Source organism: Vulpes vulpes, chromosome 3 (assembly GCF_048418805.1).
Source record: "Vulpes vulpes isolate BD-2025 chromosome 3, VulVul3, whole genome shotgun sequence".
NCBI lineage: Eukaryota > Metazoa > Chordata > Mammalia > Carnivora > Canidae > Vulpes > Vulpes vulpes.
In genome coordinates, this window is record NC_132782.1 from 30,868,392 (window position 1) to 30,889,172 (window position 20,781).

Genomic DNA, 20,781 nt, shown 5'->3' on the forward strand with positions numbered 1-20,781 from the left:
TGCCGGGCGAGCGCTGGGGCTTCCCCTGCGGGTTTGCAAACTGGATTTGAATAAAAACCAAACACCGAAAAGAAAGCGAAGGCGCAGGTTCTCCGGGCCCGCGCGTGCCGCCCCCCGAGGTGCGCGGGGCCGGGCGGGGCGCAGGGGGCGGGGGGGGCGGGGGCTTCGGTCCGTCGGTCCGGGCGGGGCGGCCTCGCTGTCCCCGGCGGCCTCTCCGCGCCGCACCCCGTCCGGCGGCCAGCGCAGCCCGGGAGCGGCGGGCGGGGGAGGGGGGGGCGGGGCGGGGAGGGGGAGGGGCGGGCAGGGGCGGGGCGGGGCGGGCGGGGGGGCGCGGGCCCGCGGCGCCCGGGCCCCTCGGCCGTGAGGGGGAGCCCCGCGGCCCCAGCCGAGCCGCCCGCAGGCCCGGCCTCCACCCGGCGCCACCACGGCCGGCTCGGCGGGTCCCGGGGCGCACGGCCCGGCCCAGCTCCCGCGGCCGCGGCGACTCTTCGCCGGGAAAGTTTCCGAGTGGGCCGCGGGCTCGGCGGCGGCGGCGGCGGCGGAGGAGGAGGAGGCGGAGGTGGCGCGGCTCGGCCCGCCCGGAGCCGACCCCACTGCGCGGATCCGGCAGGTCTTCGGGGACCGCGCGCCCCCGCCGCCCTCCGCGCGCAAGCCCGGCCTCCGGCAGGTAGGGTGCGGGCCCCGGGGACCCGCCGCGGGGAGGGGCGCGGGGGGCGGGGGAGGGGAGGGCAGGGGCCCGGCGAGGGGGGCGCGGGGGGCGGGGGAGGACGGCAGGGGTCCGGGAGGAGGGCAGGGGCCCGGGGAGGGGGGCGCGGGTCCCGGGGAGGGGGGCGCGGGGGGCCCCGGGGTCCGGGGAGAGGGCGCGGGGCTCTGGGGAGGGGGGTAGCACCCCCGGGAGGAGGGCAGGGTCCTGGGGAGGAGGGCGCGGGGCTCTGTGGAGGAGCGCAGGGGTCCGGGAGGAGGGCAAGGGCCCGGGAAGGAGGGCGCGGGTCCCGGGGAGGGCGCGGGGCTCTGTGGAGGAGCGCAGGGGTCCGGGGAGGAGGGCGCGGGGGGCCCCGGGGGAGGGCAGGGGTCCGGGGGTTGGGCAGGGGTCTGGGGAGAGGGCGCAGGGATCCGGGGGGAGGGCAGCGCCCCCGGGGGTGGGGCAGCGCCCCCGGGGGTGGGGCAGGGGTCCGGGGGGAGGGCAGGGTCCCGGAGGGGGGCGCCCAGCGGGGGAGGCGGCGGGAGGCCCGTGGCCGGAACCGCGGCGAGGACCTGTTGCGGCCGCGCGGGGAGCGGCGCGGGCCGGGGCCGGGGCGTCTCCGCGGGGTCCGAGCGAGGAGACCCCGGAGCGAAACTTCGCGCAGCCGAGCGACCCTTTTGTTGCCCCCGGAGGGAGTGTGCGCCCCGGGGTGGGCCGGCGGGACCTGCCAGGGCCGGGCTCGGGGTCCCCTAGGCAGGGGTGGGGGGGCCCACACTCAGGGGGGCGGACACCCGGGCTCCAGGTCCGCGGGGGTGCGGACACCCCGGGCTCCCAGGTTCTGTAGGGAGGCGGGGCGGGCACCCTGAGTTCCCAGGTCCCCATGGGGGGCGGAGGATGCACACCCCGAGCTCCCAGGTCCCCGTGGGGGAGCGGAGGATGCACACCCCGGGCTCTCTGGTCCCGGGGACGGGGGGTGGAGGATGCACACCCCGGGCTCTCTGGTTCCGGGGGAGGGGGGGGGTGGAGGATGCACACCCCGAGCTCCCAGGTCCCCGTGGGGGGGCGGAGGATGCACACCCCGGGCTCTCTGGTCCCGGGGACGGGGGGTGGAGGATGCACACCCCGGGCTCTCTGGTTCCGGGGGAGGGGGGGGGTGGAGGATGCACACCCCGAGCTCCCAGGTCCCCGTGGGGGGACGGAGGATGCACACCCCGAGCTCCCAGGTCCCCGTGGGGGGACGGAGGATGCACACCCCGAGCTCCCAGGTCCCCGTGGGGGGGCGGAGGATGCACACCCCGAGCTCCCAGGTCCCCGTGGGGGGGCGGAGGATGCACACCCCGAGCTCCCAGGTCCCCGTGGGGGGGCGGAGGATGCACATCCCGGGCTCCCAGGTCCCGCGGGAGGCCCCGGGCAGGGCTGCCCTTCGAGGACGCCCTACGGGGTGCGGGCGCGGGGGGAGGCGCAGGTGCCGGGGGCGCCCCGGGGCGGGGCAGGGTGCGCACCCCCTTCCCGGGCGCCGACGGCCGGGCTGAGCAGCGGGCTGCGGGGCTGCGGGGCTGGGGCCACCCCCTGGGAAGCGCCTATTAGGGTCCTTGAAGGACCTGCTCCTAAGAAGAGGGACGTCGCAGGGACACGGGAACGACAGCTTCCGGGGTGTTCTGGGGGCTCCCTGACTCCCCGTGCGCCCCCTCGGGCAGCCGCTAGCCCCGCGGGCGGAGAGGGGGGCGCGCCCCGGGCTCCAGGCCCCCCTGGAAGGGCCTGCGGAGCTGGCGGGCTGGTGGGGGACGGACCTGGGCCCTGGGGCTTAAACAAGGGGCTGCTTTGCCGGGAGAAGTTTTGGGGTGACTGAGCTCAGGCCTCTTGGCCAAAAAGGAAAAAAAAATAAATAGCCAGAGGCAGTAAGCAGGGGGCGTGACCTAGGAGGGGAGACAAGTGCTGGGGGAGCCCTCCCGGGGCGGCCGGGGGGGGGGGGGCCGGGGCTGCGCGCTGCCCCGACCTGCGCCCCTGCAGCTCCTGGCGCCCTTGCAGCTCCTCCTTGCACCCCACAGCTCCTTGCACCCCGAAACTCCTTGCACCCCGCAGCTCCTTGCGCCCCGCTCCTCCTTGCACCCTGCAGCTCCTTGCGCCCCGCAGGTCCTCCTTGCACCCCGCAGATCCTTGCACCCCGAAACTCCTCCCTGCACTCCGCAGCTCCTTGCACCCCGAAACTCCTCCCTGCACCCCGCAGCTCCTTGCGCCCCGCCCCTCCTTGCACCCTGCAGCTCCTTGCGCCCCGCAGCTCCTCCTTGCACCCCGCAGCTCCTCCTTGCTCCCCGAAACTCCTCCCTGCACCCCGCAGCTCCTTGCGCCCCCGCGGGGACCCGGCCCCGCCCCCGCCCGCGCCCCCAGTGCGCCTGCCGGCAGGAAGCCAGGACCTGCGCTCTGCGCTCTGAGCAGCCGGTTTCCACCTGAACGGAATCCGTCAATTAGGATTTCTCAGGTGGCACCGATTTGGGTGGTGCCGCGAGGCGAGGCGCGGGCCGTGTGGGCGGCGCCCCCTCCTGAAGGCGAGCAAGTCGGGTGAGCGCGCGTGTCCGCGTGGACCCCCGGCCTGGGCCCTCCTGCCCGAGCCCCGCATCAGGCCTGCTGCGCGGGCCCTCTGCGTGGAGTTTGTGTCCCCGCCCTCCCTGCCTCCCTCCCTTCTTTCCTGCTTTCCTTCCTTCCTTCCTTTTCCGGGACTTTGGTTTTCACCCTCCTGGGTTTGGGGGTTGATTTGCACAAAGCGCTAGTTTGGTTCCTCTCCACGGGAGCGGCGAGTCTGAGATGCGGCCCACGCGCCTGCCCTGGGACCCCTGCAGATCCCCTCGGCAGGGCCTCCCCTGGGACTTCAGTTTCTAAACTTGCAAAGAAACTTTTTTTTTTCTTTTACATAATTACGAGTTTACTGTGAGATTAAATTATGTTAATAGTTTTAGAAATATAAAGGTCACAGAGTTTCTTAGTGGATTCAGTGGAAAGGATGGGGGTAAAACGGTAATTGTATCTAGTCCACACGTTACAGCGACTGGGCTGCATTTCCTAGAAAAGTTACTACTTTTGCATTTGGATCCTAGCTTTAGTTTAATCAGGTTTTAATCTTTGAGAATATTGGGTGAGATTTTGTGATGGTTACAGCTGAGTCATTCTCTCAGACAGAAAAATACAATCAGCGAATTATTTTTCTCTTGGTTTATATTTATAGTCAGGACCAGTTTTTTTTTTTTTTTTTTTTTTTGAAGTCCAGCTCAATTTTGCCTTTATGAGAAGTTACCAGATATATTTGCAGGATCTGGCTCCTTTCTCGGAAATAACACTTGAGGACTAAAATTACATTTATGGTGTGCAAGCAAACTTCTTTTCCCAAAGGCCACAACGGTTTCCTTTTAAGAGGTGAGAGGGTAGATTTAGGAGCCTTTCATTAATTAATTCAATTAATATTTGCTGCATATTTTTTATGTCCGAGGAAACGGCATGCTTGGTTTCAGATCTTAGCTCTGAAATTCTTAGCACTGTGATTTTTGTTATTTTACTTTCTACCAGCATTTTACCAACATATAATTTATTGTCCATTTGCTACCTATAACATATGTCCTTGTTCCACACACGATAATTGTGAAATATTTCATTTTTAGTTTCACATGTCAATTAGCAACATAAACTACCTATTTTTATAGCTTAATGTGCTATATCGTATGCATGGATGTTTATTTTTTCAGGTGAAAGGGTCAATGTATTAAATAGGTACTTTTTTTCTGGAATAATCAAAGGACAAGTCAGTGTTCGAGGATAAATTAGAGTAATAATTTTAGTGGAAAATATCCAGTTTTGCATTTGATTTTATATTAAAAATCTTGAAATTCTTTAATCTTCACTACTGAATATTAGATAATTTTTATTTAGAGTTCACTTAGCAGAGCATTTTGTTTGTGATTCGTTCTGTCAAGTTAGTTTTCTAAAACTTCAAAGGACAAAAAAGTTATTTTATTTGAATATAATAATAACTACAAAAGTAGTTACTACAGGAGTCAACCGTAAGGTTACCTGAGCCCTGGTCCCTAAACGTATCAGAGGTTAGTGGATCTAATAGTGCTTTGCCTTAACACATTTACAGATCAAGAAACTTAAACTCGTTCCTATGGGACTTAAATATATTCATATTGGAAGAGGAAAATTGGTGTAAATTTTGAGCAGAGAAATCTCTCTGCTTTCAAGCAATGGAGATACGAAATTCAAATCAGGCCTTTATTTTAAGGATCATGACGGAAAGTCATGGTTTCAGGCTTAGAAGGTGCTTAATACTGTTTTTAGGCTCTGTTAGTTGCTAGTTTTGTATTTCTTTTAGACTAAAAGTTTTCAGCTGCCCTAATGATACTTACAACTCATGATTTTTTTTTAATGAGAAGACCGTTAACTGACACAAATATTGTACAAAGAGATAAATGCCCATTTCCTGCCCTCATTGAAATGATGTCCTATGGTAAATTTGGAATTTGTTTCATCTTTCCATATGGTGCACTTAAGGATAGTGTTGGAAAGGCGGGTCGCATAGTATGAGTAAGGTAGTTACGTAACAGTTGTGATTATAGCTTTTTAAAGAAGTTTTGGACGACACTATATGTTTTCTAGAGTACACCTAAGAGAACAATCTAGATAGTAATAGAGGCTGTAATCTTACGTTTATTTTTTTGATATTAACATTATATAAATATATCTACATATTGTTTTTATCATATACTTTCTGAAGAGAAAGTTCAGAATATATCCTAGAAATGTCCAAGACTTAGGTGACTAATGCCTCTTTGTATCTGTGTGTACATATATAGACTTAATCTCTATACATGTATTTATATCTCTATGAAGTATTTATGACATATAATTGTATATATGCTTTGAGGTTTCTCTATTTATGCTAGGTATATTTTTATAGGGAAAAGTAACTTCAATTAATTGATGTTTCTAGGCCAATTTTACCCATTAGTTTAAAATCTTTTTTTAGATAACTGTGGCTAGCGATGCTTAAATTCCCCCCCGCCCTTCCAAATTTTGAAGGAGTTTTCAGGCTTTTATTTATATCTATAAAGATAGAGAAAAGTAGTGGGAGGGATCCCTGGGTGGCGCAGCAGTTTAGCGCCTGCCTTTGGCTCAGGGCGCGATCCTGGAGACCCGGGATCGGATCCCACGTCGGGCTCCCGGTGCATGGAGCCTGCTTCTCCCTCTGCCTGTGTCTCTGCCTCTCTCTCTGTGTGACTATCGTAAATAAAAAGAAAAAAAAAAGAAAAGTAGTGGGAAAGATCTTCTACCCACCTTCTTGGTTAATGGCTCTGACGGTGACATAATCGTGGAGACCTTTTCTACTTTTTTTTAGTAGAACACGGGCACGTGTGCAGTTAGTTAACTACTGGAAGAAGGCGAATTCCCTGCTTGGAATAGTTAGAAGGTATGGTGAAGTGAGCATTGGGTATAAATGTGGTGTTTTCCTGGTATCGTATAGCTTTCTCTTAGGATTATCAGGTGTTATAGTTGGCTTGTTTCCCAAAATTTCAACCGCAAGTCCTCTAAGAATTCCAAGGAACTTAATAAACTGTGCCCGAGCGGCCAACAAAAAAGCAGATTGAATGATTGTAGAAATGGTGGTAACTATTGAAGTGACTGAAACCAGCTTGTCCGGAGGTTGGGTAGAAGGAACTACGGAGCATAAATAACCTACTAACTGAATCATTAAGGATTTGGCTACGTAACATTGTCAAATGGTTATATAATATTTCATGACATGATAGCTGAGCTCTCTTTCTCACTTAGTTTGTAAATGAGGTAATATTGATCTCAGACAGCGCTTTAGCTAAAAAGCAAACAGAACCATCTGTGCCGTGGTAGCAAATCTCCAAATCTAAAGTAATTAAAATTTGATATAAGAGAAGAAACTTGATTTTAGCCTCTCTCTTTCTCTCATAGCTGTTTACAACCATCAAGGGAGTGCTATATTTTAGAGTGAAATTTTAACAGCAAATAGGTTAATTTACCCAGATTTCCACCCGAGTGAGTTAAAACATGGTTAAGTACTGAAAAAAGTTTTAAGAAGAGTGCTTTGTAATGTATTTTAAAAAGGTCAAGGTGTGTGGTGTTCTCTGTAATCTAATTTTTGTTTGTTTTTGTGGAACTCCCTAGTAAGGACGAGGATGTTGACGGAGTATGGGTGGGGTTCTTCATCAGCTTTAGGGGCAGCAGTATCTGAAAACAAAGGGTGGAGATGATTGTTGGGCAAAGGACGCAGATAAGTTTTCAGGCAAAGGCGGGGCAGGCCCTTCCAGAGGGATGGAGTGGCACAGGCCGGAAATCGGGAAATCGGGAACCGTGGAAGTGGTTTAACAGAGCGACTTAGGGATTTTGGAACTGTAGGGATGTTTTTCCTTTCTGTCTTCATGATGACCTTAGTCATTCGTGATTACCTGTGGAAGTTCAAGAACTTTAACTGGATAAATGATCTTGAAGAATTACTATCTTATCTTCCTTTCTTTCCCCATCTCTCCAGATCTAACTAATGTGCAATTGGAGTCACAGGGAGCTGAGCGTGTTCTCCGTTTCATACTCTAGGGTGTCCCTGAACTTGAATAGGAGCAACAACATCATTTCTCTTGTGAACACGACACATACACATACACCTTAATAGTACCTGTAACTTTCCAGAAGTTGCAGCTATTTATTGTCATGTCTAATTGCTTTGGCTGCACATATTTTGAAATATTTTTATGTTTATCACTAGTTCAAAATTGAGATAATAATTGCATCTGCTTCTTGGGATTATTTTCTCATATATGGGTATATCTATAGACGTGTAGCTATGTTTTAAGTTTTAATATATCTTTATTATATCTAACTTTTAAAAATATATCTTTAATATATCTTTATTATGACTATTTTAAGTCTTATTTCTTTTACATAATTTCTATTTTACTTTAGCATCTAGAAACACCTTTTGAGAAGGGGTTCATAGACCTATCTAGTCTGCCAAATGGATTTATGGCACAAAACAGGTTAAGAATCCCTGGACACCTATACTGATTTTTTTCAGAGGTGCCAGTTGGTTTTGCTGCCATTTACTGAGGTTAAAATAAATTATTTAACTCAGTTTTATGTGCTAGTTATACAGAGATATCCTAAATATTTCTGAAAGTATATTTCTAATAAATGATGCTTATTTTCTAGATTAGTTGCTTTATTCAAGAAGCATGTGTGCAGTTTTTGGTTATCTTGCTTAGTGACAGTTCAACAAAGAAGGATTTATTTCATTTCAGAACATGTAAATTTAAAAAACAGATTTATCTTTTTCACTTTATAGCATTAACTATATTTGGAACAGTTGTGATTTAGCTGGGAATTTTGCCTTGTGGTGCTGGTTTATTTTTCATATATAAATGTTTTGTCTCCTCCACTACACTTTAAGTTCCAGGAGAGAATAGGTATGTTTTACAAGGGAGAAGAGATATGTTAAACAGTTCTCAGTATGTTCTAGTTGGTAATAAGTAATTACGCCGACATTAGCCATTTCCTGGGAATACTAGGGGCAAAATTAATAACTTATGAATATATGGAAGTGGTTTCTTCTATGTGTCACTGAGTTACTTAACATTATATATTTGGTTATAAGATGTGTATTATTCATGACCACTATTGGTGAAAAATCTAAATGTGTGCCATTAAGTTTTGGAAAATAAGAATGTAGAATTCATAAAAGTATAGTAAATCCCTGTGTTATGAAGGGGACCTACAATTGAAGCATATATCGGGTAATTTATTGCACTATATTCCCTTTCTTCGTTTTGCTTGGCTTGACATTTCTCTGGAGATACTTCCATTTTATAGACTTAGTCTTTTGTATTGATATTTGAACCTGATGATTCAATTTCTTTGAAATAAATGACAAAAGCAGTCTCTTTAAACTTATTAATTTGAGATAATTACTACATAGAGCCTCACATTCATAAATCACCTTAAAATCCCAAGGGGTGGGTGCAATGCAATCGTTTTGTATTTGAAATCTGACAGTAACTCCAAGATCACAATCAGAGATGATGGTCTTTCAGCCTATTTCTTGTTTTTGGCTCCACATTGTGTCCATTCTACTGGTAAACATCGAGTTATCATGGCCACTTCTTTATGTCATTTCTGTGTTGGATTGTCAGGTTCCCTTGGAATGACTCGGATTAGTTTAAGCCACGTGTGACCCTTTACCTTGGGTTAATTCTGCTTTCCATTTCCTGCACATTGATCCATGAGCATATTTTCACTTCCGAGAGTCCTATCTCCTTCCTTATGGCAGATGCTATTGGTTGGTCATTCAAATAATTAACTATTCAGTCATCCACTCTGCCCCACGTGACTCCAGGGAAGGCAGTTCATTCCTAAAAAAGTGAAATTTCAGTTGACCTAAGCTAATAATCATGGGGCATTGTTCCCTTTGTGATTGGTGATTGAGGGACCCCTTTTCCTTATCCCAGTCGTCGTCGTCAATTACGGGAACTAACAGAACCGGAGAGAAGTAGGGTAGAAAAAATGTCTTTATGCTTAGCGAGGAGACATTGGGTGAGAAGGCATGTGCCAGCTCTTGATACTGGTTCTTTCTGGAATAGAGTTTAAATTGTCATCTTTTGTCCACTAGGTAATCTGGCTTGAGGGCAAAACAAATGCATTATTGATAGCAGAAAAAACCCCATAAGGAACGTAAGTGCTTAATGGCATTGTTGGGTCCATAAGTCAACCTACCATATTTCTGGATTTACTGTTATGTGAGATAATGAAGTTCTCAATGTTTCAAATGAATTTGAACTAGAATTTTTAGTTACTTAGAATGTGTCTTAATTATAACAGTTATTAAGTGGTATCTTAATTTGAAATAAACATTTTTGAAGTAATAATTTAGGCTATTAAAGAAAATGGATAGACTACTTGAATTTTGTGAACTCTGGATAGGGTTATTGCTATTACTCTATAAAAAATGTTTTATTAAAAAAATGTTTTATTAAATCCTGCAATATTATTATGTCTTTAACATAGTAAATGGATTAGTTATCATAAATAAATTTATTCTGAGATGAGTAAATTCTACATATATCTCAGAAATACATTATTCAAAAAAAATAAATTTGAAATAGGAACTTGCAATCTAGTCATTTCATAACATTACACCACTTTGTTTGGTGGCTTTAGTGTATCGGAAACATTAAATGTACATGAAGAATCACTGAAGGATGGGGTGCCTGTGTGGCTCAGCGGTTTAGTGCCGCCTTCAGCCCAGGGCTTGATCCTGGGGTCCCGGGATTGAGTCCTGTGTCGGGTCCCTGCATGGGGCCTGCTTCCCCCTCTGCCTGTGTCTCTGCCTCCCTTTTTCTGTCTCTCATGAATAAATTAAAAAATCTTAAAAAAAAAAAAAAAAAAAAAGAATCATTGAAGGAAACTCAGTGCCTCATCTGAATAATTTAAAGCTTGGAGCTAACATAACTATTTAAACATTAAAAAATAAAGCTGATAGGAGTAAAATTAAAGAAAATTTTGAAGTACAGATCCATTCACAGAGGTATAAGAAAATGCAGACCTACAATACACTTTTAAGTAGGAAGTAGTTTTATGAAAGTCTAGTTCACTGACACATTAGCAATTTCATTATTTTCTGCCACCATGTTCTTGAGTTAGTTTTTTTGATGATTTAACATTTTGCATATTGGTTTTTGTAATGTGCTCTATCAAAGTATGACGATTATATCTGAGTCTTTGCCTTTTTGCTTTCAAGCTGATAGGAATTGCCCAGAGCTGAGAACTGGCCAAAGCAGTTGTGAAATACACTTAGGGGCACTAACCCGCCCTGCGGGGGGTGGGGGGGTGGGGGGGGTGGGGGGTGGGGGGGGTGGTTACCCGTCGGCTTCAGCAGGAGGGGCAGGCAGGCAAAACCAGGAATGATCTAACCGTGTCACGGGGTAAGCGAGTTCCCAAGGAGCAGGTTAGCTGGGATGAGGGGGGTGAGAAACAGGGAAAGGTTGTATGGACGGTGCGGATGGAGAAGAGCAGTTGGTGAAACCGCAGGTGGAAATCTGCATTTGTTGGGAGCCTGCGTAAAGCAGAGCGGCAGTGGGGTCAGGGCCTCAGGGAAGAACAGGCCGTGGTCTTAGAGCCCTCTCCTGGGGCAGGTTGAGGGCTGGACACCGCGTTGGATTGGAAGGAAACAGGGCGGCAGTAGCTTGGATAAAAGAGGCCTCAGAAGAATAGTTACTGAGGGAGATATCCAGAGTAACGAGGCCTACTGTGATGGGGACGGGCAGTAGCTTTTGCATAAAAATGCAGTAAACATGCTTGAGATGCTTCCTGGGTGAGATCATGACCTTCATTCAAAGCTGGGCCACAGGGACCGGATCCTACAAAGTGCTGCCATTCTCAGAGGATTATTGTTCTTTTGAGCCCTTGTTCAGGGATTGTCCTGGGGGGGGGCATCCCTTTGCCCTCGGGGAATGGGAGTGCCCTCTGACCTTTCCTTGGCTTAAAAGGGAACCACATTCTTGTGTCTTTTTGAATGTGAATAAATCATTCTTGGTATGGCAATGAGTGTAAAAAGGACTCTTCTTATTTACTCTGAGAGTTCTGATAGAAAATATAACTTGGTTCGCAGCAGATATAAAATGAGGAAAAGTGTCGAGATAACTGGCATCCAGCTTCTACTCATAAAATAATCAGATGAAGTGGAAACAGTTTTCCTTCCCTTAAATGGTCTCCGCCTAGTGGGATCTTTGTGGAACCCCCACGCGCACTCTTGTCTAAACTTACTTTCTTACCCCTGTCAGTGAGTCCACACCGAAAGTCATATTTTCTGAATAAGAGAGAAATGATAACTTGAATACGCCGGGGCTCAGGGTGTGCCACCTCAAACTACGGCACCTTGAGGTGTTGAATGTTTCAAGCTGAAAGAATTTGAGAAGCGGCCTGTGAAGGGAGGACTTTCTGACCCTCCTCCGAAGCAGGTCGTAAAATCCCCAGGATGTCATCCTCTATTCCAGGAGGGAAGAACATCCTTATCTCTGAAGGCAAAGGGCCGCCGGGAGGAACCTGGGTCATCTTGCTGAGTCCCCCCAGCTCGGAATCTTTCTCCTACCGTATCTTTCCAAGACTGTGGCTCTTCTTTAAACTTAGCATAAAAACAGGTTTAGCCATTTCTTCAGGTCTTCATTTTCTTGAGCAGGCCCTGTGTCATGCAAAACTTAAATAGGTTTATATGTTTATAAATAAAATCTCTTCTGCGTTACAGAGTCTCAGTCAAGAGCCTAGAAAGGTAAAGAAATATTTCTCCTTCCCTACCAACAGCATTTGGGGCGTGCTATGTCCTAAGCATTTGTGCTGTGTTTTTTATGATTTTTAAACGATCACAAAACGTGTCTACGGTTCCTCGCACACAGCGGACCTGGGAAGTAGTCGGGGTGCAGTTGAGGAGCACCCGTGGTCCTGGAGGACTCGCCAGCCCTGGTAGGTCTCCCTGGTGTGCGTGTGGTGCCTTTACGGGACGTGACCAGCTAGACACCTGGCTGACGGCCCGATTACCCCCCGTTTTCCCCCGACTCAGCTCCATGAGCTGCTTCGTTCCCACTCTCTGACCTGGCAACTTCCAACTCCGCTGCGACAGGGCACTGGTTCATTGTATCCTACGTGGCATAAAGATTAACCCATTGACTAAATTGTGTCTGCCTCTTGCTTCGGCTTTTGCTCGATTTGATGCGACTGGAGGGTTAACGTGTTGAGTGAGAATATCTGACCTTTTGTTAATCCCATTTTCCCCTGGTTTTGTCAAAATGATAAGGTTTGGGTAAATACAGCCTAAGATGTAAAATCATTAATATTAATAGTTTCTAATAACACGACAAATACTTTTCACTTAGGTATTTGACAACATTTTCCTTCACTGAGAGGAGGGACTAGAGAACCTCAAAGAACATTTCGTCCCTTAAGGTAGTCTAAGTTTTATTTTTAAATAGTTGGGAAAAAAAAGAACCCCAAAATTTCTTAATCAAAATATCACATTCAAAGTTCTCCTAATTTTAATATTTGATTTTTTTGGAGGTTTTTATTTTTTATTATTTATTTATTTATTTATTTGGTGAAATACTGTTAGACCTTTAGCCGCTTGTGATATTTTAGAGCTTGAGTTTTTTTTTTTTTGAAATACAGTTGACCTTTGGCCGCTCATGGTATTTTAGAGCTTGGGTATTATAAGGTTCTCTTGAATGCTTGGAGCCACTCCTAGGAGCTTTGACATACATGTTAAGGGGGAGACACCTCCGTAGGCAGCAGTGGGAGGGGAGAGTGTTTCACGCATGTGGGAAATCTTACACAAGGAGTGACTATAGAGTCCAGCCATAGATCTAGAAGCCTTGAAGTAGAGCTAGAGGACAGAGTGGAAGGGAAAGAAGGACTAGAGTTGTTGTAGATGAAGCCAGGCAGGGGGGGGGGGGGGGGCAGAGATTTTGTGGGGCTTTCTAACCCAAACTTTGCGCTTCAAAGAACAATGAAAAATCCTGAAATATTGTAGCAGTGTGGTGACAAGATGTCCTCTGCATTTTATATTTCAATAAATGCTCTGCCAATAAGCCAAGGCAAGGGAAGACGGTAGTCTAGTCTAGAGTGACGGTAATGAGACACGAGTTTATAAGATCATGTTTAAAAGAAAAAAAAATCTGTACATTTTGATGATTTGTCAATGATTGTGTGAGGTAGGCAACAGGATGGTATAAATGTTGGTCCTGGTGGCAAGTAAAATAATGTTATTTCTACCTTTCTAGGTTTTTGGGTGAGACCAATTAACAAGAGAAAAAAAAAACACAGATTAATAGGAAAAAAAACCCAAAAGTTCAATGACAGGTACACCTCCTGTACATGGGAGATACCCAGAAAAACTGAGTAACTCCCCAAAGTGGCCGAAGCCATCACCTTAAATGCCATCTCCATCTGAAGATAAGAAGATATCGGGAGGGTAGGGATCCAGTGACAGGAAGTTTCCAGGAAAAGCACAGTAAACAGGGTATGGCTGTTAAACACAGATTTAAGTCAATGTCTTCTCCTTTGGAAGAGTTTCTAGAGGGTTGATCATCCTTCTCTTCCTGCTGTGAGAGGGAGACACCTTTTTACCAACGGAGACTTTCCTTATAAATGCAAATGTCCCTTACAAAAGAGTAACTTCTATTTGGTTTTCAGAGCTCTCTCACATCTGCTGTTTCTTAAAAATAGCCAGCTCAAAGACGATCCTTATGCCAGAGGCGTATTTTGGGGTGGCAAATTCTGCTCCCCTTCAATTCTAGTTTTGGCAACCTGGGTGTTTCACTTCTTCAACAGAATAAATATAGGTGGGGATAGAATTGTTGAAGGAAAATAATGGTTTCCACTTTGGACACGTTCTGACGTGTCTGAGTCCTCTCCTTACGGATATCCGGTAGTCGTACAGCCCCCGCCACACACATTTGTAGCAAAGAAGTTTGCTGTGGGCTTGTGATGTGTGTCTATATATGGTATAAGTGTGTCTGTATTATTGGGGCCACCCCAAAATGGCCACTTTGGCATGAAGATTATTCTGAGTTGAAGGCGGTGGAGACTCTACGGGCTCAAGAGACATTTTTCCCCTCTCTTAGCTACAAAGAGGAATCTAAATTGAAGATCTTTCCTAGAATATGGGTGGTTAACAGAGATAAAGTTTGTCTAAATGGCCCACATGTATAGAAGGACAGACATCTAATTATCAGACATCTGCTCCTCTTACCACCCTTCCTTTAAGTCCCAGATCCCTACCCGCTCCTCCTTAGTCCAGGACGGCCTTAGTCCCTCATCCTACTGGACTGTCTTTGGAATTTACACGGCTGTGTGGATTCCCCCTACATAGGCTATTAAATTTAAATTTCTCCTGTTAATCTGTCTCCTGCCAATTTGATTTTTAGTCCAGCTAGAAGGACCTTTGAGGGTACAGGAATTCTTGTTCCTTGACAATATATATACATATAGATGTATACACATTCAGATTTCAGGTTACAAATAGGAGTTTTTAGCTTAGAAAGGATCTTCCAAATGTTTATATAGTGGGAAGAAACTTTATGACATGGCTCAAAGAGACACTAATATTTTAACCAGGGTAGAAAACACAGCTTAAAAGAAAAGAAAAAAGAAAAAAGAAAAGAAAAGAAAAGAAAACACAGCCTACAAACAACCCTAAGGATTTACCAGGGAGGAGGAAAAAACCCAAGAGACTATGATGTTATGAAAGCAAAGATTAAAAACAAACAAGATTTCAGGAGGGGATGATCAACAGTGTTAAATAGTCTAGAAAACCAATAATAAAAAAAAAAAGACACGGATGAAAGTGTCTGCTGTGTGTCTAATGTACTTGGCATCAAGTCATTGGCAATAGTGGTGAGAACCATTTTGATGGGATTGTGTGTGTGGTGAGTTAGTTGGGAAGTAGAATGTTTAAAACAGCACCTGAAAAAAATAAAAATAAAACAGCACCTGAAGGCAGTTCTTTCGTGGCATGATCCCGTCAGTGAGGTAGGGGAGGAACATTGTCTACCCTTTGGGTTGTCTTGGCTAGTCTATTAAATAAATTGACATAAAACAAATTAACAGGAGAAAAAAAAAAAACATTTAATGACGTAATTACAGGAGTCCCCTTAAAAAATATGAGACCTCAGGATACGTCGGTCAGTTGAGGTTTATACTGCCATAAAGCTGAAGAATGGAGAATGGGATGGGAACCCGGGTCTCCATAGGGGAGGAGGGTCATTCACAGGACAGTAAGAGGAACAGAGGTTTGGCAATTAGATGCTCACTCGACATACAGAAAGGTCTTTCAGATAAGGAGTCATCTCTGATAATAGTTCTGTTTTGGGGCCAGGCCCCCTTCTACACTTTTTTGGGTAGTTGAGGGAGAAGTAAAAGTTTGTCTTGAGTCTGCTGGGTCTTCATTGCCTTCAGCTCCGCATAATCCACATGCCAAAGTGGCACAAAGTCATGTATTTTGTGCCCTCTCCGTGGAATAGGAGAGCTAGTATAGACACCGGAAAGAGACTTGGGTTCCACTACACAAAGGGTTTCTTTAAGATGGGGTGGGGGGACTTCCTTATACTTTTTTTTTTAATTCAATTTATTTAAATTTTAAAAAGCAATTGAATTTTAAAAATTCAATTTATTTAGCTTTTAAAAAGCAAGCAAAACGAGCAGTTTGCTTGTTTCTCTGCCGTACTCCCCTCCCCCCCCCCCCCCCCCCCATGGCAATGACCGGTTCTTTCTCTGGATCTATGAGCTTGGTTATTTGTTTAGTTCTAGATTCTGCATGTGAGAGAGATCGGACCATGGCTGTCCTGCTCTGTCTGACTTATTTCACTTAGCGAAGTGCCATCGAAGCCCATCGATGTGGTCACAATGGCAACATTCCATTCTTTTCTATACGGTCATACTAGTTAGCATAATATTCCAGTGAATACATATACCGCATTGACCCATCAATGGACACCTGGGATTTTCCATAGTTCGCCTGTTGTGGACGATGCTGCAGTGACCGTGGTGCGTGTGTCACCTTTTCAAGTCAGTTTTGTTGTTTTCTTTGGACAAATACCCAGAAGTGGAATTCCTAGATCTCAGGGTAGTTCTATGTTTAATTTTTTTTCAGGAACCTCCATACTGCTGCCTCAGTTTCCATCCCCCCCAACAGTGCACAAGGGTTTCTTTTCCTCCATGTCCCCGCCAGTGCTTGTTATTTCTTATCTTTTTGATACTGGCCATTCTGACAGGTGTGAGGCCATATCTCACTGTGGTCTTGAGTTGTGTTTACCTGACAATGAGTGATACAGAGCATCCTTCCTTGGACCTGTTGGCCACCTCTGTGTCTTTAAGAAAAAAAAAAAAAAAGTCAGATTTTTTGCACATTCTTCTTACCTGGATTGTTTTTGTTTTTTGTTTTTTTTTTGCTATAGAGTCTTATGAGTTTTTAAAAATATATTTTTGACCCTAGCCCCTTATCAGGTATGTGATTTGCAAATGTTTTCTTCTGTTTGGTAGATTGCCTTCCTTTTGTTGATAGTTTCCTTTGCTGGGCTGAAGCTCTCCCCGTTGTATATTTTTGGCACCTCTGTTGAAAATTAATTAGCCATATATGTGTGGGTTTATTTCTGAGCTCTCTTTTCTGTTCCATTGATCTGTGTGTCTGCTTTGATACCAATACCATGCTGTTTTAATTACTACAGATTCGTCCCAGAGTTTGGAATCAGGGAACATGATGCCTCCAGCCTTGTTCTTTCTCAAGATTGCTTTGGCTGTTTGGGGTCTTCTGTGGTTCCATACAGATTGTGGGATTGTCTGTTCTTCTTCTGTGGAAAATGTCATTGGTGTTTTGATAGGGTTTGCATTCAACCTATAAGTTGCTTTGAGAAGGATGGATATTTTGACGATATTAATTCTTCCAAGAGACATTCCATTACACTTAGAGCAGTTTTGGCAAATAGGGTCTGTAGAGACCAATGAGTATGTGTATACTGAAAGCACGTTGGGTGGTTGGTACTGTGGTGGGCTAAAGAGTGGGTACTCTCTGAAGGGGGTGGGCCTTCCTCAGCTCTTTACAGCCGCAGATGTGTGAGAATGTAGACGTACTTCTACATCTGTCACTGTGGAGAAGAGGAAAGCGTGCAAACCGGGATAGCACAGTTCCATGCAATGTTGAAGACTGCTTGAAATTTATTGTAGTTGTATTATTATAGCTGTATGATTTTTTTCCCCTCTCATACTCTTCTTAAATATAGGTGCGTATAAGGAAGATGATCGATTTTTTTCCTAAGTGTACCGTGGGAGGTTAATGTAGTACCAAAGCTTTGAATCATGTGCTAGAAGGTGGTTAAAAAAATGGACCAAACATTGAACTATTAGAAGGGAAGGGACATGAGAGAGGGAGGGGACAGATCGGTAGGGGAAGGAGTGGGGGCCAAGAAAGGGAGAAAGATCTATGCATTATTGGAGAGTTATTGGACACCGTGGACGGAATAGTTGATGTCAGTTGTAAAAGTTCTGAATGATAAGGCCAGTGGGATGCTTGCCTGAAGGATGAGGAGAGAAGATGATTGGGTGTGAGAATCAAACCGAGGGCCGCTGTATTGGATGAGGGAGGGAAGGAAGAAAGGAGGGGCCGGAGGGGGTGGAGGAGCACCCTAGGGAAGGTGCCTGTGCCTTTGGGAGGGGCACTAATCCCATCATGAGGGCCTCGGCCTCACCCTCACGACTTCATCTAAATTATGAAAGGTCCCATCTTCAGGTAACATCACATGGGGAATTAGGTGTTCAGCACAGGCATCTTGGGGGTGGGGTACAGTTCAGTTCATAGCACCCAGGAATACACTGAGTTCAGTTTGAGAGGGTGATGAGACTTTATTGCACAGGTGGGTTTACCGATAGCAGATATTTTTGTTCCAGTTTTGTGCTGCTTTTCGCGTACCGTATACTCAACCAGCACTTTACGTTGGGGCACTGGTGCTTTAAACACATTTGCACCACTATTCATTGTGGTTTTGCATGATCAGTATAATGCATTACAGAAATTTCTATGTTCTAGAGAGAGCCTGGCCTTTGACTTCTTTGGAGATAGGATTTGATATTTACAGTCTGGATGCTCTTCAGCAGACAAATTAATCGCAGATGGTTTCTCTTTCTTAACCTGAAAAGTGGTACATACGTAATTTCCCACAGTTTCTTGAGAGGATTAAATACATGACTGTTTCACGTAGCACATTGGCTGCCATTTTGTAGGAGGTCAGTAAATGGCGAGTAAAGTATAATTTTGTGCTGCTGTATTTAACCGAATGGTAAATTATATGCTGTTTTCATTCCAATTAACTGTTACACTATTTTATGTAAATGAATGCATCCTAAACTAGAAGTACAAATGGGGTAACTTCAGCGCGGTGTGTCACTTGAGATTTAGAAAAGATAAAAACTAGAGGGGTGCAGAAAGAGTGTTTTTGACCACGTCGCTATCAAAAAGTTGTGTATTTTGTAAAAAAAAAAAAAAAAAAAAAAAGAAAGAAAGGAAAAGAAACTACCTAGTTGAAAACATTCTGTAATTTGTACTGAGATCATCTCTTTGTAGAGTAATTTTGGTTATTATTATTTTATTTATTTTATTTTATTTTTGGTTATTATTTTTTTATACACAAATGAAATACCATCGTGGAAAATTTGTAATATAAAATATTAATGTGAACCAAATAAGAAATCTTTAATCTTGAAATTTCATAGGAGAAAACTCTTTACATTTTTAGCATATATAGGTCAAGACTGGCACAATTAGTGCGTGCTGTCAAAACAAGTTGAAGAATGCTGAAGCATAGAAAGGAACAAAAATGACCTGGCCATTTTAATGACATGTTTCTTAGTTTTTAAAACACACCTGGGATCGCGTCCAACACACTGGTATGTAATTGGACTTTTTTCACATAATATGCAGATGTGCAGTAACTGATTTGGATCATGCACTAAGGTGGAGGCAGGAAGAACTTGAGGAGGAGAATCCTGGAGATCTAATTTCATCACTTCAAATCGTGTTACTATTAAAGACGAGTGTGCAATGCTGTGGATTGTTGACATCTGAATGGAAAATAGGTAATCAGAGAAACATAAATCATTTGGCAGTGGTTTCTGGCAGAGTCACAACTTTTCTCCAGGAGACAGATGCCTGAGGAAGGATGAGTGCATTTTACACTGATTGGCACCCATCTGTGCCCCTCTGCTTTGTCTTTCTGAGCACTCTCCAGATTTAGTCCATTTTGACCGAATAGCTGTGTCAGTGATGACGAGAGGCCTATGAGTTGGATCACTTAGGTCATTATTTTCTGCTTTATTTTCTGGATACCTGTTAGCACCCACATGTGCCTGGACTCCACTTATTTTGGGTCTGAGAAGAGGCTGGGTCTCTGATGCTTTTCTTGGTGTCTCCACAGGCATTAAAGTCACTTGGGTCTCAGGGTTGCAATCTGTTTTTCAGGTCCGGTACTTAAAATGCATCACTCCCATCAAGGGCTAAGAGCACGCTTTGTTTTGTGACTTTGCACGTGAAAACAGTTACCACAGAGTAGTCTTTTAGATATGAATTCCCTTCTCTAAGGTGTTAAGATTCAAACCTTACAAAACTCAGCTCTTGACCATTTTTGCCCCCTAATACTTTTTAAAGAAATGCCTCCTGGTTAAAAATTTGAAAACAAAGAACTATGTAAGGAAAAAAAAAATGACAAACTCACAAAGCACAAATGTACCAGGGCTTTGTTTTGCTTTTATGTGTGTACTTCAGTACATCTAAAGTAGTGAACTTTTGCAAGAAAAGGTGAAGCAAAGGGTGAAGTTTGTAGGAAGTTGTGGAGGAAGACCCCAGAGGAGTTATCAAAGGCTTCCCGAGATGCAGGTAAACCTGGCCCCTTACCCCGTGTTTTCCTGTTCTGTGTCGTCTTGCCTGTGGGTCCATCAGTTCCTGGTTTAGGGATCCTGGGGAGATCACTTTCTTGAATGCAAAATGAAGATAGTGATGCGAACCCCACGTGCATCTCCGAGACGTGTAAAAGCCAAAATCTTTAGTGATACCGGAAGATTTTCATGCAGCCTTGTCTTGTGTGCCTCTGCCCCAGGCCCCACCGTCTTGAATTTGCCCAGGTGTGTGTTGTAGGGTCTGGAGAGCAGGCAACTTTGGATCCCCTTGGTCTCCTCTTAACAGATCACCAGAAGGATTCTGAGAAAAGCAACAAATAGTCCAAGTTCCTATCACTACATTGTTAGTTTGGACACCGTTCCTTTCCGCAGTCTGCATCCAGGGCCACTGTGTTTCTTTTTCAGTCTTGTCTTGTATTCTGGGAGATGGAGCGTCACGTATGGTCTCTACGTTGGGGAGGAATTACGTTGTCCTCAGATTCCAACTCAGGGCCGGAAAGAAGCTTCTGAAAGTGGATCTAACTTGGTCTTTCAGTGGTGATGTTTGGCTGCTGAACCTATCGAGAGGAAGGCTGAAGAGCTGTGAGTCAGGGCTACTACCGAAGGAT

At 45.8% G+C, this 20,781-nt stretch overlaps 1 protein-coding gene across 18 annotated transcripts in view; it reads left to right on the forward strand.

Annotated features, from left to right (window-relative positions):
• The first annotated feature begins 357 nt into the window (after positions 1-357).
• The window catches only part of GULP1 (GULP PTB domain containing engulfment adaptor 1), a 219,999-nt gene continuing 199,575 nt past the window's right edge, over positions 358-20,781 (forward strand). For 6 of the 18 annotated variants that reach the window (XM_072752132.1, XM_072752130.1, XM_072752131.1 and 3 more), the window contains exon 1: positions 359-667. The gene's annotated coding sequence lies outside the window, so the exon portion shown is untranslated. Of the gene's footprint in view, positions 668-2,643; positions 3,242-20,781 lie in introns of those variants that run through there. The other 12 variants (XM_072752144.1, XM_072752145.1, XM_072752148.1 and 9 more) reach the window with 7 other exon arrangements.